Raw genomic sequence first — 23,695 nt, forward strand, 5'->3', positions numbered from 1 at the left:
TCTAGGGAAGGTGGAGGAAACCTGTGGGGTTAGGGACTTCCTTGGCTCTCCATTTTAAGTATTACTTTGCATCAGAGGTAAGGTTTTGTATAGGAAAGTTCCATGCAAAATGGGGATGGTGGAGGAATACTGGGAGAAAAGGAGATGTTACCTCGTTAATTGGAGAAGGAAATGGCAACCCACTCCAGTATTCTTGTCTGGGAAATGCCACGGACAGAAAAGTTTGGTGGGCTACAGTCCATGGGGTCACCAGATTCAAATATGGCTTGGTGACTAAACCATCACCACCACCAACCACCTCATTAATTTTAGATAAACCAGTGTGGCTGGAGGTTAGGAAATGGAGGCAGGAACAGCATATGTTTGAACTAGAGAGGGAAGCAAAGCCCAGGGCATGTTAGGTTTTATAAGGCATGTACCTCACTCAACCCTGTGACCTGAGTGTGAGTAGTGATGCCACTTACTCTGACAGGAAACCCTGGAGGCAGAGGTTGAGAGGAGAGAGCTGATAGTGAATGTGAGGCGACTGCCATATCCTGTCGGTTAGGCAATTGGATCTATGGATATAGAAGCTCAGAAGACATAGTCATAGGCAAATTGTTAACAGGAAAAGGCACAGGGTGGGAATTTCCTGGCTTGCTTTATATATGCCGTATGAGAGTGTATAATGAGTTTGACAGGTAGGCTTCTTGGTAGCAAGAGACAGAAATCCTATTTAACTACCTGGAGAAAACCAAGAATTTTTAGAAGGATATTGGTATAATTGTGTGGTCAAGGAAGATTTGATGAACCAAACTACAAGAAGAACAGAAATGCATCTAGGCTAACGTAACAACTGAAATGGCAGACTTTGATAGCTTTTATAATTTCTTCTCTTTTCCTCATGTTCTCTTAAAGCTTACTGGCTTCCTCCATATGGAAGTCATAAGACACAGTTATAAAGCGACACACGTCAGGTGGTCCCAGGCAACACGGTTTTCGTTGCTGTTCAGTTGCTCCGTCGTGTCCAACTCTTTGCATCCCATGGACTGCAGCATGCCAGGCTTCCCTGTACTTCACTATCTCCCAGAGTTGGCTGTAACTCATGTTCATTAAGTCGGTGATGCCATCCAACCATCTCATCCTCTGTCATCCCCTTCTCCCCCTGCCCTCAATCTTTCCTAGCATCAGGGTCTTTTCCAATGAGTCAGCTCGTTGCATCAGGTGGCCAAAGTATTGAAACTTTAGCTTCAGCGTCAGTCCTTCCAATGAATTTTCAAGGCTGATTTCCTTTAGGATTGACTGGTTTGATCTCTTTGCAGTCCAAGAGACTCTCAAGAGTCTTCTCCAACACCACAGTTCAAAAGCATCAGTTCTTTGACTCTCAGCCTTCTTTATGGTCCAATTCTCCCATCTGTACATGACTACTGGAAAAACCATGGCTTTGACTATACGGACCTTTGTTGGCAAAGTAATGTCTCTGCTTTTTAATACGCTGCCTAGGTTTATCGTAGCTTTTCATCCAAGGAGCGAGTCTTTGAATGCCATGGCTGCAGTCACCCTCCACAGTAAGCCCAAGAAAAGAGTCCAAGGAAACAAAGCCTGTCACTGCTTCCATTTTTTCCTCATCTATTTGCCCTGAAGTGATGGGACTGTATGTTTTTTGACATGGCTTTAAATGCAGGTAAACAAAGAGACTGACTCTCTTAACAGACACACCTTGAAAATCATGGACAAAAAATTACTAGCCTGGCTTGGGTCATACCTCTCCCTGGACCAGCTGACTGTGGAGTGTGGTGGGGTGGTGTTTTGCTGAAAGTTTTCACTTTGGTCTTAGGTTCAAAGGATTTGTTAACAAAATAAGCCACTTGTTATATACAAATAAATAATACAAATATTTATTAGAGAATTATAGAGCTTAATTTCAATATACTAACATTAAAAGAAAAGAGAAATAGAAACAGCAGAGGATACACCACCAAACTGGGTTTTGACCAACATCCAGATTTAGTCAGCTCTAGGAAGTCCCATGTCACAGCTCATCTGGAGTCCCAGCTGGGAAAAGGTCCCGGCAGCACATCTGCCCAGTTTAGCCTTCCTGCTTATAATCCCAGGATGGTCACAAACTGATATCATTATCAATCTGTGACCAAATTGCTGCTCTAGTTTCATGTTAATGCTATTTGTTTTGTTGTGTAAAACTTGGAATGTAGCTAAGCCTGGGGCTTGGTTGACTAGGCCCCCTCCAGGGGCTCAACAATCTCAGGATTTCTGTCCCATCTTACCTGTGGTTCTGTAAGTCTTGCACTCACAGCAAGCAGTCACTCACAGTCACTCCAAGTCAGGGCAGTGTCCAGGGAGGTTAGAAGCAAGGTCTGAGGGCTGCTTTGCTTTGTCTCTGAAGCCTAAACAAGACTATTCATTTAATTTCCCTAACAGGTGTTGGTGGTGTATCACATGGCAGAATAAAAACTAAACATTCTGTATCATGATTTTGGTCTAGCTATTCTGATAAAGATCCAAAATAACAATGGGTTAATTGAAATAGAAATTAAGTTTTCGCATGTAAATACCAGACTTCCCTGGTGGCTCAAACGGTAAAAAATCTGCCTGCAATGTTTGAACCCTGGGTTGGAGGAGGAAATGGCAACCCACTCCAATATCCTTGCCTGGAAAATTCCACGGACAGAGGAGCCTGGCAGGGTGTCACAGTACAGAGTGACGCAAAGAATTGGGCATGACTGATAAATTTTATGGTACAAAATTTTACAGTACAAAAGCAAATATTTGTTAAGTATGAGAAAAAAAAAATCACAACAAATTACTGGACCTTTGGAGTTTTTACACATGGACATCATCAGATGGTCAATACCAAAATCTTTGCAGACAAAGATGGAAAAGCTCTATACAGTCAGCAAAAACAAGACCAGGAGCTGCTATGACTCAGATCATGAACTCCTTATTGCAAAATTCAGACTTCAATGGAAGAAAGTAGGGAAAACCACTACACCATTCAGATATGACCTAAATCAAATCTCTTATGATTATACAGTGGAAGTGACAAATAGATTCAAGGGATTAGATCTAATAGACAGAGTCCCTGGACAGAGGTTGGTGACACTGTACAGGAACTGCAAAAAGGCAAAATGGTTGTCTGAGGAGGCCTTACAAATAGCTGAGAAAAGAAAAGCTAAAGGCAAAAGAGAAAAGGAAAGATATACCTATTTGAATGCAGAGTTCCAAAGAATAGCAAGGAGAGATAAAAAAGACTTCTTCAGTGATCAATGCAAAGAAATAGAGGAAAACAATAGAATGGGAAAGACTAGACATCTCTTCAAGAAAATTAGAGATACCAAGTGAACATTTCATGCAAAAATGGTCTCAATAAAGGACAGAAATGGTGTGGACCTAACAGAAGCAGAAGATATTAAGAAGAGGTGGCAAGAATACACAGAAGAACTACACAAAAAAGATCTTCATGATCTAGATAATCACGATGGTGTGATCACTCACCTAGAGCCAGATATCCTGGAATTCGAAGTCAAGTGGGCCTTAGGGAACATCACTACGAACAAAGCTAGTGGATGTGATGGAATTCCAGTTGAGCTATTTCAAATCCTAAGGGGTGATCCTGTTAAAGTGCTGCACTCAATATGTCATCAAATTTGGAAAACTCAGCAGTAGCCATAGGACTGGAAAAGGACATTTTTCATTCCAATCCCAAAGAAAGGCAATACCAAAGAATGTTAAAACATAATTGCACTCCTTTCACACGCTAGGAAAGTAATGCTCAAAATTCTCCAAGCCAGGCTTCAGCAGTATATGAACCATGAACTTTCAGATGTTCAAGCTGGATTTAGAAAAGGCAGAGGAACCAGACATCAAATTGCCAACATCCACTGGATCATTGAAAAAGCATGAGAGTTCCAAAAAAAAATCTCCTTCTGCTTTATTGACTACACCAAAGCCTTTGACTGTGTGGATCACCACAAACTGTGGAAAATTCTTCAGGAGATGGGAATACCAGACCACCTGACCTGCCTCCTGAGAAATCTGTATGCAAGTCAGGAAGCAACAGTTAGAACTGGACATGGAACAGCATACTGGTTCCAAATCGGGAAAGGAGTATGTCAAGGCTGTATATTGTCACCCTGCTTATTTAACTTATATGCAGAGTACATCATGAGAAACACTGGGCTGGAGGAAGCACAAGCTGGAATCAAGATTGCCAGGAGAAATATCAATAACCTCAGATATGCAGGTGACATAACTCTTATGGCAGAAAATGAAGAAGAACTAAAGAGCCTCTTGATAAAAGTGAAAGAAGAAAGTGAAAAAGTTGGCTTAAAGCTCAACATTCAGAAAACTAAGATCATGGCATCTGGTCTCATCACTTCATGGCAAATAGATGGGGAAACAATGGAAACAGTGACAGACTTAATTTTGGGGGGCCCCAAAATCACTGCAGATGGTGACTGAAATTAAAAAGATGCCATGAAATTAAAAGATGCTTGCTCCTTGGATGAAAAGTTATGACAAGCCTTGACAGTACATTAAAAAGCAGGGCACAGCTTTGCCAACAAAGGTCTGTCTAGTCCAAGCTATGGCTTTTCCAGTAGTCATGTATGAATGTTAGAGTTGGACTATAAAGCAAGCTGAGCGCCAAAGAATTAATGCTTTTAAACTGTGGTGTTGGAGAAGACTCTTGAGAGTCCCTTGAACTGTAAGGAGATACAACCAGTCCATCTAAAGGAGATCAACCCTGAATATTCATTGGAAGAACTGATGCTGAAGCTGAAGCTCCAATACTTTGGCCCCCTGAAGTGAAAAACTGACTCATTGGAAAAGACCCTGATGTTGGGAAAGATTGAGGGCAGGGGGAGAAGGGGACAACAGAGGATGAGATGGTTGGATGGTACTGACTCAATGGACATGAGTTTGGGTAAACTCCAGGAGTTGGTGATGGACAGGGAGGCCTGGTGTGCTGCAGTACATGGGGTTGCAAAGAGTAGGACATGACTGAGTAGAACTGGACTGAACTGAACTTGGAATTTCAGGTCTCTTTCCTCTGAGATCTCTAGCCAATTTGCCAGGCTTGCTTAGTAATTGCAATGTTCTTTTTAGAGCACTTCACAACTCCCAGCAGCTGCCAGAACTCACCAAGCTTCAGGCAGGTGAAGCTTCAATCTGTGGCTTCACTGGCCTCATGGTATATCTGCCTCTGTGCTGAGGTAAAGTTCTACTCCCTTTCAAGAAGAAAAGAATAGATATCCCACTAACAATCTCTCCCACCAGCTTATTATGCATAACCCTATAGGGCATTATTTGGATTTATGGGTAAGGGTTTCAGAAAAGTTACATCAGCCTAATACTGCGAGAAACTTTAATGCAGTCAATAGATACGATGGACAGTATTTAAATGTGTGGAATTATTTGTGCCTGGAGGTAATTGAACCGATACCATTCACGAGTATGTCTTAAGGAGAATTTAAGCAACAGTTCAGTAGGGTTTATTTAGGTTAAATGAACTTTAAGTATAGTGAAACACAGAGGACATGGACTTCAGAGTAAAATAGATCTGGGATTGAGTCCCCATTATTCTTCTAGCTAGTAAAATGACAACGGGCAAATCGTTAAACTCTGAACTTCTATTTCCTTTTCTATAAAATGAGGACAACAAGACTTATTCTTCTAGTTTTCTATAAGGATTAACTGTGAATGGATTTAAAATATGCAAATAGGTGCATAACAATACATCTCAATATAAATTATTTTCCTCTCCTCCTGTTCCTTTCCAGTACCAAGATACTATGATCCTATATGGGATCTGACCTTTGTTTCGAAAGATAAAGAGGATTAAGATGAGCACGGGCTTCACTTGTGGCTCAGCTGGTAAAGAATCCGCCGGCAATGCAGGAGACCTGGGTTCTATCCATGGATTGGGAAGATCCCCTGGAGAAAGGAAAGGTTACCCACTCCAGTATTCTGGTCTGGAGAATTCCATGGGCAGTATAGTCCATGGGGTCGCAAAGAGTTGGACACGACTGAGTGACTTTCACTCAAGATGAGCACAGAGGGAGAGAACATTCTGAACAGAAAGACTGACAAAGTGATGTGTTAATTTCTCATTTTTGTCCAACTTTCCTTCTCCTTTTTAAGGTACTGCTCCTTTTCCAACCATAGTACAAGTAATTTGGAGGCAATTTATAAGTCACAAAACAATCCTTTTATCACCCAATTTCTCCATTCTTATAGTCATAATTATTCATACCTTGAATGGCAGAAGTAAATCTTCAAGCAATTTCTTGATGAAGGCAAGTAAGTATTCTATTTATGGAGCCCTCGCATATCCGAGAATACTTTTTTGTTGTCTTTACCCAGGAACATTCTTTGGGTATAAAATACTGTTTTGCAAATCTGTTTAATGTCTAGCTTAATAGAAGATAACTCATTCATTTCTGCATTCAATCTGTTGTGATATGTTGTAGTGGTTAGTATACATAAAGAAAATCTGGCCTCACACAATTATGAAAATATCGAAAGTGGAGAAGTATTTTTATATTTTAAGATAATTCAAAATATTCTTCTTTGATATTATACCAAAATTCAATGAATGGTACCTAAAGGTTTCCTAAAGGTTAATTGCATCATGAAACTGAAAACCACTTCAATAATTTCAATTCATACTCTGTTAAAGAAGGATCTGTTGACCTATCTTTCACTTTGAATGAATTTTTATCTGTCATAATTTTGTAACATCATCATGCATTTGGTCATTTGGAAATTATTGGCTCGCTGAGTTATGTGTATCTTCCAACTGTTAACATATTTCAATTAAACAATATAGGGGAAAAAATCACTTTAATTTGCATTAGCACTGATATCAGAAAAGCCTTTAAGTATTAAGGATCTGAGCTCAAAGTGACATTCACAACCTTTCTAACATTTTCATTTTCACTTGAAATCTCAAAGTTTTTACTAGCAACAAATACTGTCAATTGGCTCATTTTGTTCATTTTCAAGAAAATGTCTGCCAATACCCCAGTCTCTGTAACAACGGTTTGTCAGTCATGTTTTCCAGTAAAAGGTAATACATGAAAAAAGTGGTTAGTTCAGCTTGTGACTCAGTCCCATAAGTGCTTTTTTGTTGAGACAATTATCACACCCTAAGAGGGGAGAACAAACCCGACGCCATACTGGGTCCATCCCCCCAGCACTTCGTGCTCTGCTGCTGTGCTTAGTCATTCTGGCTCTGCACCTTTGTAAAAGAATGTTGCCTAGCCTCCATTCACGAGCCTCTCCCTCCCAAGCTTGATCTTTAAAGCCACAATATTTTTCATTCATATAGAGATTAAAAGTTGCAGAGCAGAAAATAATTTATCTTGTTGGAGGTTTACAGGACCATCGTGACCAGACACACGGGAATAACTCCAAGTGCAAAGGCTTATCACAGGCCCTCTGGGGGCTGGCCAGCACCAAGAAGGCTGCAACAACCAGCCAAACACCCTCCCCTTTTAGTATAGGAAAATACCCAATCATAATTCAGGTAAGGTAGTTATGTGGAACACTAGCCCACTGTCTTCTCATTCTGCCTGCTTTGTTGACAGTCACTCTTCTTGCTTTTCGGTTTATTCTCCTGTCATTTGGCGAGCAGCGTGAGATTGGACTTGATAACAGTACTTCACCAGCAAAGTGCATTGTGTTTATTTCCTATTTGCCACGTAGAATATTTTTTAAATGTGCACTTAAGATTCAGGTACCCCCACTCGTGGGGGCTACTTTAGTGATGAGTGTGAAAAAATGGGCATGAGTAGTTTCATCTCTTCATCTAGGAAGGGGGCTGGCTTTTAGAGAGAAGAACCTGCTGGTTATCTCTTCGATGCCGTAAGATGCAGGGCCAGGCCTTGCCTCTGTAGCAATCTGCCGTGTCCTCAGTTGTGCGGTCATGTCAGACTCGTTTCAACACCAAGAACTGTAGTCAGCCGGCTCCTTTGTCCATGGAATTTTCCAGGCAAGAATTCTGGAGTGGGCTGCTACTCCAAGGGGTCTTCCTGACCCAGGGGTCAAACCCACGTCTCTTGTGTCTCCTGCATTGTAAGGAAGCCCACATTTAAGAGGTGTAACATCAAAGACCCCAACATCTGAAATGTCCATGGGGTTGCAAAGACTCAGACATGACCGAGCGACTGAGCCACAACTATCGGTAAATAAATAGGGAGTTAAATTCTGGATGACAAAATATATACACAAAAAGGCTTTTGGTGAAGTAAAGTGTGTATCTTTGAACTTTAGAGTATACTGAACATGTTTTAACCTTAGCTATTTAAGAGGTTGTATTATGCCAGGAGGGTTTTCACAGCTTTTAACTTCTGCAAGAGGCTTTAAGTCTTCATATTTTGTCTCGTATTTTGACTTTGGCAGGCAACTACAGCTTATGTCAGGACACTGCAGGTTATTCTTCTACAAAGCAAAGCTGCACACCTGCACACTTTGGGCCTTAAGCAGAGAGACGCACTCCGTCGAGACACATTCCTCGGCTAGGCCACTTCACAGGCCTCAGGTGGCCTCCGGGCACACACTGCTGCTGCATCCTGAACATTTAACTATGGCACTGATTGAAGTCCACATATGTGGAACCCTTGGAGACATCAGCAGAACTGGTAGATCTAGAGGATTTAGTGAGCAGGTGTAACTGGGGTAAGAATTTAAATTCTAGAAGAAAATGAATATTTCATTATGTAGTTCTTTAAGGAACTGATTGGTGGACAGAAAAATGTTTGTGCTTTTAAAATACAAGCCAGTCAAATCTGTGTGAACTACAAAACACTTGTGATGATTTGTTGCTGTTCAGTGGCTCAGTCACGTCCGACTCTGCGACCCCATGGACTACAGCATGCCAGGCTTCCCTGTCCTTCACGGTCTCCCAGAGCTTGCTCAAACTCGTGTCCACTGAGTCGGCGATGCCATCCAAACATCTCATCCTCTGTCATCCCCTTACCCTCTTGCCTTCGATCTTGCCAGCATCAGGTTCTTTTCTAATGAGTCATGTCTTCATATCAGGTGACCAGAGTATTGGAGCTTCAGCTTCAGCATCTGTCCTGCCATTGAATTTTCAGGGCTGATTTCCTTTAGGATTGACTGGTTTCATCTCCATGTAGTCCAAGGGACTCTCCAGAGTCTTCTCCAACACCAGTTCGAAGGCGTTGATTCTTCGGTGCTCTGCCTTCTTTACAGTCCAGCTCTCAACAATAGTACGTGACCACTGGGAAGACCATTGCCTTGACTATACAGACCTATGTCAGCAGAGTGATGTCTCTCTTTTCAACACACTGTCTAGGTTTATCATAGCTTTCCTGCTGAGCAGCAATCATCTTCTGATTTCATGGCTGCAGTCACCATCCACAGAGATTTTAGAGCCCAAGAAGAGGAAATCTGTCACTACAACCACCTTTTCCCTTCTTATTTGCCATGGAGCAGTGGGACCAGATACCATGATCTTTGTTTTGTAATATTTAGTTTTAAATATTATTTAACTATTTAATATTATTTTAAATATTTATTTAATATTTAGATTCTTCTAGGTCAAAGCAAATGGCATCTGGTGATCATTGCAAACTGATATAAATTTTTCAAAAACTCCCTTGCAAAATCAATAGGTGCATAAAAGCTATTTTGATTTGGCCCAAGCAATATACTTCAACAGTACATGAACCGTGAACTTCCAGATGTTCAAGCTGGATTTAGAAAAGGCAGAGGAACCAGACATCAAATTGCCAACATCCACTGGATCATTGAAAAAGTGTGAGAGTTCCAGAAAAACATCTCCTTCTGCTTTATTGACTACACCAAAGCCTTTGACTGTGTGGATCACCACAAACTGTGGAAAATTCTTCAACAGATGGGAATACCAGACCACCTGACCTGTCTCCTGAGAAATCTGTATGCAAGTCAGGAAGCAACAGTTAGAACTGGATATGGAACAACACACTGGTTCCAAATTGGGAAAGGAGTACATCAAGGCTGTATATTGTAACCCTGCTTATTTAACTTATATGCAGAGTACATCATGAGAAATGCTGGGCTGGAGGAAGCACAAGCTGGAATCAAGATTGCCAGGAGAAATATCAATAACCTCAAATATGCAGATGATCCCACCCTTATGGCAGAAAATGAAGAAGAATTAAAGAGCCTCTTGATGAAAGTGAAAGAGGAGAGTGAAAAAGTTGGCTGAAAGCTCAACATTCAGAAAACAAAGGTCATGGCATCTGGTCCCATCAATTCATGGGAAATAGATGGGGAAACAGTGGAAATAGTGACAGACTTTATTTTTGGGGCCTCCAAAATCACTGCAGATGGTGACTGCAGCCATAAAATTAAAAGGTCCTTGCTCCTTGGACAAAAAGTTATGACCAACCTAGACAGCATATTAAAAAGCAGAGACATTACTTTGCCAACAAAGGTCCATCTAGTCAAAGCTATGGTTTTTCCAGTAGTCATGTATGGATGTGAAAGTTGGACTATAAAGAAAGCTGAGCACCGAAAAATTGATGCTTTTGAACTATGGTGTTGGAGAAAACTCTTGAGAGTCTCTTGGACTGCAAGGACATCCAACCAGTCCATCCTAAATGAAATCAGTCCTGAATATTCATTGGAAGGACCGATGCTGAAGCTGAAAATCCAATATTTGGCCACTTGATTCGAAGAACTGACTCATTGGAAAAGATCCTAATGCTGGGAAAGATTGAAGGCGGGAGCAGAAGGGGATGACAGAGAATGAGATGGTTGGATGGCATCACTGACCCAATGGACATGAGTTTGAGTAAGCTCTGGGAGTTGGCGATGAACAGGGAAGCCTGGCATGCTGCAGTCCATGGGGTCACAAAGAGTCAGACACGACTGAGCGACTGAACTGAACTGAAGCAGTATACCTTGTCTACAATGATATCTATAATTGGAATACACTTTCTGATAAATTTTATGACCCACAATCATCCTCCAGGATCACAAGCTAAACAGATGTGTTGCATGGGGATATTTTACATAGCAACATCCCTGCACATACAAAGCTAGGAATCAAGGAGAAAAAATATTCTTGTGTGGGCTACATTTTCTGGTCATAATGAGATAAAATTAGAAATTAATAATAAAAAGATAATTTTAAAAGCACATGTTTGAAAATTTTAAAACACACCTCTCTCTGTAGACTTAAATGGAAAGATCAAGATATATAGTTGAAGTAAATAAACCAAGATAGTATTTGAGGTGGCAAGAATACATAGAAGAACTGTGCAAAAAACATCTTCATGACCAAGATAATCATGATGTTGTGATCACTCACCTAGAGCCAGACATCCTGGAATGTGAAGTCAAGTGGGCCTTAGAAAGCATCACTACGAACAAAGCTAGTGGAGGTGATGGAATTCCAGTTGAGCTATTTCAAATCTTGAAATCCTGTGAAAGTGCTGCACTCAATATGCCAGCAAATTTGGAAAACTCAGCAGTGGCCACAGGACTGGAAAAGGTCAGTTTTCATTCCAATCCCAAGGAAAGGCAATGCCAAAAATGCTCAAACTACCGCACAATTGCACTCATCTCACACACTAGTAAAGTAATGCTCAAAATTCTCCAAGGCAGGCTTCAGCAATATGTGAACTGTGAACTTCCTGATGTTCAAGCTGGTTTTAGAAAAGGCAGAGGAACCAGAGATCAAGTTGCCAACATCCTCTGGATCATGGAAAAAGCAAGAGAGTTCCAGAAAAACATCTATTTCTGCTTTATTGACTATGCCAAAGCCTTTGACTGTGTGGATCACAATAAACTGGAAAATTCTGAAAGAGATGGGAATACCAGACCACCTGACCTGCCCCTTGAGAAACCTGTATGCAGGTCAGGAAGCAACAGTTAGAACTGGATATGGAACAACAGGCTGGTTCCAAATAGGAAAAGGAGTACATCAAGGCTGTATATTGTCACCCTGCTTATTTAACTTTTATGAAGACTACATCATGAGAAACACTGGGCTGGAAGAAGCACAAGCTGGAATCAAGATTGCCGGGGGAATATCAATAACCTCAGATATGCAGATAACACCACCCTTATGGTAGAAAGTGAAGAGGAACTCAAAAGCCTCTTGATGAAAGTGAAAATGGAGAGTGAAAAAGTTGGCTTAAAGCTCAACATTCAGAAAACGAAGATCATGGCATCCGGTCCCATCACTTCATGGGAAATAGATGGGGAAACCGTGGAAACAGTGTCAGACTTTATTTTTCTGGGCTCCAAAATCACTGCAGATGGTGATTGTGGCCATGAAATTAAAAGACGCTTACTCCTGGGAAGGAAAGTTATGATCAACCTAGATAGCATATTCAAAAGCAGAGACATTACTTCACCAATCAAGGCCCATCTAGTGAAGGCTATGGTTTTTCCAGTAGTCGTGTATGGATGTGAGAGTTGGGCTGTGAAGAAAGCTGAGCGCTGAAGAATTGATGCTTTTGAACTGTGGTGTTGGAGAAGACTCTTGAGAGTCCCTTGGACTGCAAGGAGATCCAACCAGTCCATTCTAGAGGAAATCAGTCCTGGGTGTTCTTTGGAAAAAAATGATCTAAAGCTGAAACTCCAATACTTTGGCCACCTGATGCGAAGAGTTGACTCATTGGAAAAAACTCTGTTGCTGGGAGGGATTGGGGGCAGGAGGAGAAGGGGACGACAGAGGATGAGATGGCTGGATGGCATCACTGACTCAATGGACGTGAGTTTGAGTGAACTCCGGGAGTTGATGATGGACAGGGAGGCCTGGCGTGCTGTAATTCATGGGGTTGCAAAGAGTCGGACATGACTGAGTGACTGAACTGAACTGAATACTGTTTGTGTAAAAGAAGAAAATATATATTTGTATGTATATATAAAAATTATTTGGAAATACATCTTCCCAAATCTAATAGTGAATACTTGTATTAAGGGAATATATGAAACCATGTGGATAGGATCAGTAGTAGGATGGAAACTTTGAATAGAATGTCATTTGGCATTTTTTATTTCTGTGACTATATTAAATTGACCAAAAATTAAGTGCTTAAAATTATTTATAAAACATATTTTAACAATTCCTGAGCCAAAAAAGAAAATATAATAAGTTAAAATACATTTAGAACTGAATGAAAATAAAAAATTTGTACATTTTGAAATTTGTAAGAAGTAGCTGAAACCAAAAAGAACTTTGATAGTCTTAAATACATATACTAGAACACAAGATAGATTGAGGTTAAAGAGGAAAAAAAAATCCCCTTTAAAAAATTAGCAAATAATAATGCAAATTCAAGGAAACACTTTAATTATATTCTATTTCTGACTATATAATGAAGTTAATCTGAACAAATCTACTGTTTCAATTAAAATTCTGAGTGAAATATTATCTTTAAAAACCTTTTCAATGTGTTATCAGACTGGCATAAAAGAAATCACCAAATTCCCATAATGAGTTGCAAAAGAAATTCTAGAAGTTCAATGTTCTAGCATCCACTGAGGTTTTCTGACCAGGGATTAAACTTGAAATATGGCTACGAAAGCCCAGAATCTTAGCCACTCGGCCACCAGGGAGCTCCCCCTGACTTCCGTTTTGATAGCTCTGTGGAACAAAGGGCCTGTCAATAGTAAATTAAAGATAATTTACTAGGGATGAGTGAGTGAGAGTCGCTAACTTGTGCCCAACTCTTTGTGACTCCATGGACTGTAGCCCACCAGGCTACTCCATCTATGGGATTCTCCAGGCAAGAATAATGAAGTGGGAAGTCATTCTTTCTCCAGGGGATCTTCTTGACACCAGGATCAAACCTGGGTGTCCTGCATTGCAGGCAGACTGTTTACCATTTGAGCCGCAGGGAAGGCCCAGGTTAATAGAAGATGCTTTCTTACAGTTAGGACTCAAAGGAGAGAACCCTCAGTGGTAAACAGAAATCAAATTATGTTCTTAAAAAAAACACAGGTGACAAGAAGCATACCCAGTTTGACCTAAATGCTGGAAAGAAAGAGAAGAAAATCTCCCTGGATAATTTATATGAAAAAGCCACCTACAGTTGTAGCTCAGTCACTAAGTCATGTCCAACTCTTCCTCACCCATGGACTGCAGCACACAAGGTTTCCCTGTCCTTCACTGTTACTCAGAGTTGGCTCAAACTCATGTCCATTGAGTTGATGATGCCATCCAACCATCTCATCCTCTGTCACCCCTTTCACTTCCTGCTCTCAATCTTTCCCAGGATCAGGATCTTTTCCAATGAGTCAGCCCTTTGCATCAGATAGCCAGAGTACTAGAGTTTCAGCTTCAGCATCAGTCCTTCCTATGGATATTCAGGATTGATTTTCTTTAGGATTGACTGGTTTTATCTCCTTGCTGTCCAAGGGACTCTTAAGAGTCCTCTCCATAATCACACTTTGAAAGAATCAACTCCTTGGTTCTCAACCTTCTTTATGGTCCAACTCTAACATCCATACATGACTACTGGAAAAGCCATAGCTTGGACTATTCAGACTTTGTTGGCAAATGATTTTTTTGCATTTTAATATGCTGTCTAGGTTTGTCATAGTTTTTCTTCCAAGGAGCAAGCACCTTTTAATTTCATAGCTGCAGTCACCATCTGCAGTGATTTTGGAGCCCAAGAAAATAAAGTCTGTCACTGTTTCCACTGTTTCCCCATCTATTTGCCATGAAGTGATGGGACCAGATGCCATAATCTTAGTTTTCTGAATATTGAGTTTTAAGCCAGCTTTTGCACTCTCTCTTTCACTTTCATCAGGAGGTTCTTTAGTTCCTCTTTGCTTTCCGCATTTAGAATGGTATCATCTGCATATCTGAGATTATTGATATTTCTCTCTACTATCTTGACTCCAGCTGTGCTTCATCCAGATAAGCATTTCACACGATATGCTCTACATAGAAGTTAAATAAGCAGGGTGATGATATACAGCCTTGATGTACTCCTTTCCCAATTTGGAACCAGTGTGTTGTTTCATGTCTAGTTCTAACTTGCTTCTTGACCTGCATACTGGTTTCATAAGAGGCAGGTCAGGTGGTCTGGTATTCCCATCTCTTTAAGAATTTTCCACAGTTTGTTGTGATCCACACAGTCAGAGGCTTTAGTATAGTCAGTGAAGCAGAAGTAGAAGTTCTTCTGGAATTCTCTTGCATTTCTGTGATCCATCGGATGTTGGCAATTTGACCTCTGATTCCTCTGCCTTTTCTAAATCTGGCTTGTACATCTGGAAGTTCTTGGTTCAGGTAGTACTAAAGCCTAGCTTGAAGTATTTTGAGGATTACCTTGCTCAAATGAGAGCAATTGTATGGTAGTTTGAACATTCTTTGGCATTGCCTTTCCTTGGGATTGGAATGAAAACTGACCTTTTCCAGTCCTGTGGCCACTGCTGAGTTTTCCAAATTTGCTGACATATTGAGTGCAGCCCATTAACAGCATCATCTTTTAGGATTTGAAATAGCTCAGCTGAAATTCTATCACCTCCACTAGTTTTGTTTGTAGTGATGCTTCTTAAGGCCCACTTGACTCACATTCCAGGACATCTTGTTCTAGGTGAGTGACTACACCGTCATGGTTATTCAGGCCATTAAGATCTTTTTTGTATAGTTCTTCTGTGTATTCTCGCCATCTCTTCTTAGTATCTTCTGCTTCTGTTAGGTCTTTACCATTTCTGTCCTTTATTGAGCCCATCTTTGCATGACATGTTCACTTGGTATTTCAAATTTTCTAGGAGAGATCTCTAGTCTTTCCCATTCTATTGTTTTCCTCTATTTCTTTGCACTGATCACTGAAGAAAGCTTTCTTATCTCTCCTTGCTACTCTTTGGAACTCTGCATTCAAATGGGTATATCTTTCCTTTTCTCCTTTGCCTTTCATTTCTCTTCCTTTCTCAGCTATTTGTAAGGCCTCCTCAGACAGCCATTTTGCTTTCCTGCATCTCTTTTTCTTGGGCATGGTTTTGGTCACCACCTCCGATACAATCTTACGAACCTCCATTCATAGTTCTTCAGTCACTCTATCAGATCTAATCTCCTGAATCTATTTGTCACTTCCACTGTACAATCATAAAGATTTGATTCCATTCATACTTGAATGGCCTAGTGGTTTCCCTACTTTATTCATTTTAAGTCTGAATTTTGCTATAAGGAGCTCACAATCTAAGCCACAGTCAGCTCCAGGTCTTTTTTTGTTGTTGTTGACTGTATAGTGCCTCCCCAACTGTGTATAGTGCCTACAAAGGGTATAACCAATCTGATTTTGGTATTGGCCTTCTGGGGATGTGCCTGTGTAGAGTCATCTCTTGTGTTGTTGGAAGAGGGTTTTTGCTATGACCAGTTCATTCTCTTGCAAAACTCTATTAGCCTTTGCCCTGCTTCATTCTGTATTCCAAGGCCAAACTTGCCTGTTACTCTAGGTACCTCTTGACTTCCTACTTTTGCATCCCAAAACCCTATGATGAAAAGAACATCCTTTTTTGGTGTTAGTTCTAGAAGGTCTTTTAAGTCTTCATAGAACTGTTCAGCTTCAGCTTCTTTGGCATTAGTGGTTGAGGCACAGACTTGTATTACTGTGATATTGAATGGTTTGCCTGAGAAAGGAACCAAGATGATTCTGTCATTTTTGAGACTGCACCCAATTACAATGTTTTGGACTCTTTTGTTGACTATGAGGGCTACTTATTTCTTCTAAGGGATTCCTGCCCACAGTAATAGATATAATGGTCATCTGAATTAAATTCACCCATTCCCATCCACTTCAGTTCACTGATTCCTAAAATGTCAATGTTTATTCTTCCCATCTCCTGTTTGACCACATCCAGTTTACCTTGGTTCATGGATCTAATATTGCAGGTTCCTAGTCTTCTTTATAGCATTGGACTTTACTTTCACTGCCAGACACATCCACAACTGGGTGTCGTTTCTGCTTGGCTCATCGTATTCATTCTTTCTGGAGCTATGTCTTTGCTCTTCCTCAGTAGCATACTGGACACCTATTGACTTAGGGGACTCATCTTTCGGTGTTATATCTTTTTGCCTTTTCGTGGCATCTAAGATTTTCCCAGTGATCTCTGCCTTCTGACATTTACACTCTTGTATATAGTCACCTCCTACATTGAATAGACTTACTTCAGTAATAGAAGGTTACAGAAATGACTGTGTATGATCTCTGAGTCTAGATCACATAAAATATTGTGGTTCCTACTTTGTTTTTTTCTTGGAAAACTCATGCTGGGAGAAATTAGCTCCATGTAATGAAGACTCTCAACCAGTCTTACAGAGAGGCAAAAAACTGAGGCCTCCTCCTGGAAGCTAGCACTAGTTTGCCAGGCCTGTGAGTCAGCCACCTTGGAAGTATTAATATATCCTCCAGCCCCCGTTACTTAACTTTTAGGTGACTGGAGTCCTTGCTGACATCTTGAATGCAACCTCAGGTCAGACAGTGAGATAGAGCTACTCTCAGATTTACAAAGACCTTGGAGAAATAATAAATGCTTATTATTTTAAGCTGCTAAGTTATATAATTTGTTACACAATAGATAACCAAAACACAGTCCTCAAAAGATTTTTGGTCTGAATTTCTGTTGCTGGTGTAGTTAGAAAAAATTCAAGTAGAAATGTGACAACTGACAGAAACAAATACAAGCTATCTTGCTGCTGCTGCTGCTGCTAAGGCACTTCATTCGTGTTCAACTCTGTGCGACCCCATAGACGGCAGCCCACCAGGCTCCTCCGTCCCTGGGACTCTACAGGCAAGAACACTGGAGTGGGTTGCCATTTCCTTCTCCAATGCATGAAAGTGAAAAGTGAAAGTGAAGACGCTCAGTCGTATCCGACTCTTAGCGACCCCATGGACTGCAGCCCACCAGGCTCCTCTGTCCATGGAATTTTCCAGGCAAGAGTACTGGAGTGGGTTGCCATTGCCTTCTCTGCAAGCTATCTTAGGAACAGCATATTTTCAACCAAAGCCTCCAGGGTTACTGAGGATAAATTTCAAGGAAAATGATCAAGAATTTTCAGGATTGTTGAGAGATATCAATCCTCAGATCCAGAAAGTCCAACAAAATTCAGGGAGGATAAATAAAAAGAAATTCAATGGAAACATATCACAACTTAAATGCAAATCAGAAAAGAATAAGAGATGATCTTAAAAAGCAGAGTAAAATCAAAGTATAACAAAGGAAAAAATTTTAAAACATAAATTAGTGAAATAGAGGGAAAAAATGACACCACTGAGGGATCTATATAAACAAAGCAGACATTAAAATAGACAAACATAAAAATAATAAAACTTAATAAATAAGTTTACATATGAATAATATCAGAAATGAAAAGGGGGACAATTTATTTTACATTAAAGTCTAAATATTATAGGAGATTATTATGAGAAACTATGTCAATAAATTAGTAAATGAAATGGACTGCATATTAGGATATAGGCAGATAAGAATGCTTTCTACATAGGCTTGGAATAAATCACTTTTTAAATAAACTTGTTTGAGATAAAACATTCATACAGAAAAGTGCATAATTCAAAGTGCACAGTGGCTAAATCAAGTGCACAACTCAATGTATTTTTCACAAAGTGAACACATTCAAGTAATCAACACCCAGATCAAGACACAGAAACTTCATTTTGGCAGGAATAATTTAAAGCTTAATCATCAAAGTAGGAAGTCAAGAGATATCTGGATAACAGGCAAGTTTGGCCTTGGAGTACAAAATGAAGCAGAGCAAAGGCTAACAGTGTTTTGCCAAGAGAACACACTGGTCATGGCAAAACCCTCTTCCAACAATACAAGAGATGACTCCACACATGGACATCACCAGATGGTCAATACTGAAAACAGACTGATTATATTCTTTGCAGCTGAAGATGGAGAAGCTCTATACAGTCAGCAAAAACAAGACCAGGAGCTGACTGGGGCTCAGATCACGAACTCCTTATTGTGAAATTCAGACTTAAGTTGAAGAAAGTAGGGAAAACCATTAGGCCATTCAGGTATGAACCGAATCAAATCCCTTACGATTACACATTGGAAGTGGCAAATAGATTCAAGGGATTAGATCTGATAGACAGAGTGCCTGAAGAACTATGAATGGAGGTTTGTAACAGAGACTGCAGTTCACAGGGTCACAAATAGTCAGACATGACTGAGCGACTGACCACACATACTTTCTAGACCTCAATGAAGTGAAGAGCCCAGGGTCTCCTTGAGTTGAAGAGCTATAGGTGAGAATTTGAAAAAGTCAAGGCATCTTTAATTCATAGGGTAAATTATTGGAGAGGAGAGAACTACAGCAATCTACAGAGGAGTTCTCTTTAGTCTTCAGTTGAATGCTGATCAACGTATGGGTGTGGAAAAGTCATAAACCAGTGAAAAAACAACTGGGCAGAAGCAGCAGAATAATTAAATACACAGGATTAAAAACAGTTCATATTCCCAACAAATCAGAGTGGAACAAACTTGTGATACCCAAGGCTTAGATAGAATACTGCTGTTGCTGCTGCTAAGTCGCTTCAGTCGTGTCTGACTCTGTGCGACCCCACAGCCGGCAGCCCACCAGGCTCCCCCATCCCTGGGATTCTCCAGGCAAGAAGACTGGAGTGGGTTGCCATTGCCTTCTCTGAGATAGAATACTAGTAAGTATTAACTCAGTAGAGGGACCAATTTAACTCTAGAATCAAACAGTTCTGATTTTACCTAACAAAGCTAAAAGCAATCCTTGAAAGAACCAAACTGTTTCCTAGTAACTTAACAGCATATCAGAATAAACTCAACAATATTTAAAGACTGCCCCCCAAAATCAGCATCCAATAATGTAAAATTTGTAATGCTGCTGCTGCTAAGTCGCTTCAGTCACGTCCGACTCTTAGCGAGCCCACGGACTGCAGCCTACCAGGCTCCTCCGTCCATGGGATTTTCCAGGCAAGAGTACTGGAGTGGGTTGCCATGTAATATCTATCATTAAATAAAAAATGACCAGATATGCAAATAAGCAGCAAAATAAAAACCATAATGAGGAGAAAAGTCAGTCAATGGAAACATACTCAGAAATGACACAAACGATAGGCATATACTTCATAATTTCTAAAAGCATGTTGAAAGACATGGAAGCCTTTTTTAAAAGTTCACATAGAAGTTTTAGGGATGAAAATAGACTGGATGGGATTTGTATTTGTTGGCTAGGGCTGCCATACCAGAATGCCACAGACTAGATCACTTAAACAACAGAAGTTTATTCTCTCACTGTTCTGGAGGCTGAAGTTAAGATGAAGCGCTCAGCAGAGTTGGCTTCTGGTAAGGACTCTCCTCCCAGCTGCACGTGGCCACCTTATTGCTGTGTCCTCACGTGGCCTTGTCTCTGAGTTCATGTACTCCTGGTATGTCTAACTACTCTTTTTGTTGTTTTATTTTATTTTTGGCTGCACTGGGATTTCATTGCTGCACACAGTCCTTCTCTAGTTGTGGCACAGGGGGACACCCTTAACTGTGGTGGGCTTCTCACTGCAGTGGCTTCTCTTGTTGCGGAGTGCAGGCTTTAGGCATGCAGGCTTCAGCAGCTGCAGCATGAGGGCTCAGGAGTTGCTGCTCATGGGCTCGAGAGTGTGGGATCAGTAGTTACTGTGTCCACTGTAGTTGCTCCATGGCACGTGGAACCTTCCCAGACTGGGGATTGAACCCAAGTCCCCTGCATTGGCAGATGGATTCTTAACCACTGAACCACCAGGGCAGTCCTTCTAACTCTTCCTATAAGGACACCAGTCCTCTTAGATTAAGGCCCTACTGTTATAGTCTCCTTTAACCTTAATTACTTCCTTAAATGCCCTATCTCCAAATAAAGTAACATTGGAGATTAGGGCTTTGCAATATTAACTTTGAGGGGGACACAATTCAGTCCACAGCAGGATTAATAGCAGATTAGACACAACAGAAAAATAATTAGAAAATTTGAAGATACAGCAATGAAAACTATACAGAAGGAAACATACAGAAAGAAAAAGAATACTGAAAAAAACAAAACATCAGTGAGGTGTGGCCAACTTCAAGTGACCCAATATGCATAATCAGAGTCCCTAAAGAAATGAAGGGCAGGCAGAAGAAACATTTGAAAGACTAATGAGGGACTTCCCTCGCAATTCAGTGGTTAGGACTCGATGCTTTCACTGCTAAGGCCTGGGTTCAATCCCTGATTGGGAAACTAAGATTCTGCAAGCTATGTAGCATGCCCAGGAAGAAAGAAAGCTTAATGAATAAAAAATTCTCTAAATTGGTGAAAACAATAAATTCAAGAGTCTCAACAAATCCTAAATCCAAGAAACAGGGGCAAAAATACATCATAGTCAAATTGCTTAGAACTATTGATAAGATTTAAGAGAAGACCTTAAAGAATTTGCCTGCAATGCAAATTCAGGAGACCTGAATTCAATCCCTGGGTTGGGAAGATCCCCCGGAGAAAGGAATGGCAACTCCAGTATTTTTTTCCTGGAGAATTCCATGCACAGAGGAGCCTTGTGGGCCACTGTCCATGAGATCACAAAGAGTCAGAGATGACTGAGTGATTAGCACCTTCACTTTTCAAGACAAAACCTTAAATCTTAAAAATCAATCAGATTAAAAAAGACAACTTGTATATAGAATATAAAGATGATAGTGGGAGCAGATTTATTATCTGAAACAATGCAAATCAGAAGAGGGTGAAGCAATAGCTTTACAGTACTGCAAGAAAAAACTATCAATCTAGAATTCTACACCTAGAGAAGAAATTTCAAAACAATTTTTTCAGTATACAAAAGCTGAAAACAAATTATACCAGCACATTTGAACTACAAGAATTTAAAGGAAGGAAGTCTCCAGGAAGAAGGAACCTATAATCAAATGGAAATCTGAATCTACACCAAAAATTGAAAAGCTTGGGAAATAATAACTATTTGGGTGAATATAAAAAAGCGTTAATTTTTTTTCTTGAAATTTCTTTAAAAGATAATTGACTTTTAAAGCAAGCATAGGGACTTCCCTGCTGGTCCAGTGGTTAACTCTCTCAGCTCCCAAAGCAGGGGGCCCAGGTTTGATCCCTGGTCAGGGAACTAGATCCCACATGCTGCAACTAAGACCTGGTGCAGCCAAATAAATGAATAAATATTAAAAAAAAAAAAAATAAAGCAAGCATAACAAATGTAATATAGAATTTATAACATATGTAGAAATAAATTATATGATAGCAATAGAACAAAGACCAGAAGTGGAGAAATGAGAGAAGTATACAATTGTGGTTCTTATGCTATTTGTGAAATAATGTTGTTTCAGAGTAGACTTTGATAAGTTAAATGTGTATACTGTAGGCCACAAGTAGGCCTGCTGAAAACAAAACAAAGCAGAAACTCAAAGCGCTAGAGCCAAAAAGGCAGTAAAGAGATAAAATAAAATAATAAAAAATGCTCAATCCAAAAGAAGGTAAAAAAAGAGAACAATGAATAGATGAAACAAATAGAAAAGAGCAAATGAGTAGCTTTTAATCTAAAAAAAATCAATAAACAGTTTACAATTAAATTTTTTAACATCCCAATTGAAAAACAAAGATTGTCTAATTGGATAAGCCAGCAATTTGACAATCTTTGAATATCTATCTACATACAGTCTTCAAGAACTGACTTTAACAAAGACACAAATAGGATAAAACCAAAAAAAAATTAAAATGATGTATCATGCTAATACAAAAGCAAAGAAAGCTGAAAAGCTTCCAAACTTTCAGAATGACATTAAGGACTTGCAAAAATCTGTTTCTCAATAAAGGCAATGAAAGTCTGGAAAAAACTGTTAAAATCAATGTTTTCAGACTATCGAAATTAAACATAGGATTTCAATAATCTGAGCAATTTTTGTCAGAAAACAATGACTGAACCTCAGTAAGAACAATAAGGTTAAGGGCATTTTAACTTTCCTTAATCCAATACCTTCCTTTCCAGCTTCAAAGTGTTATTAAAAGCCAATATAGTAGTAGCTACTATAGTGTAGTAGCTATAGTAGCTGTGAAAACCAGCAGACTAGTAGCTATTGAAGCAGGGAGAAATGGGTTTGGAAATTCCCCAAGGCCCCAGTACCAGATAATTTTCACTACCTTATTTGTCTGGCAGCCCAATGAAAATTACTGTCTCTTTTTTTTTTTAATTTGACCTGAATCTGAACTCAACCTCTGCACATAGCCTTATCCACAGGGCATTTCTCAAAAACAATCAGTGGCAGTTGTTTAACATCAAAGCTTCCTGAGGTGTTAACAGCTGGGGTTAACAATAAATTGATTTTAAAATCTTAAAATAGAAAATTGGAGAATAAGATGTCCATAGAGAGACATGAAAAAATAGTCCTGGCAATCCATGAGGCCATGTGCATGCTATATGCATGCCCAGTAAAGACCTGAGAAGGCCCTCATGTCTCACTGCTGGCAGACCTTTAGACTTTGCCCAGTTAAGAAGTGAAGGCAATGAGTGGTGTAAACTGCCTGACATCATTGAAGCTGTATTCCAATACACACATAGAGTCATTAAACAAAAGCTGGTTCAAGATGTTTGGGGAAATCTCTGTTCCATCACTATCTGGATGCCAAACTGAGTAGAAATTTCATATGATAAAGATACAGACTTTGTAAAATTAGTCCAAGAAAGTCACTAAACAATTCCTGAGGGAGTGT

The sequence above is a fragment of the Bos indicus genome, chromosome 16, assembly GCF_029378745.1.
Source record: "Bos indicus isolate NIAB-ARS_2022 breed Sahiwal x Tharparkar chromosome 16, NIAB-ARS_B.indTharparkar_mat_pri_1.0, whole genome shotgun sequence".
NCBI classification, from domain to species: domain Eukaryota; kingdom Metazoa; phylum Chordata; class Mammalia; order Artiodactyla; family Bovidae; genus Bos; species Bos indicus.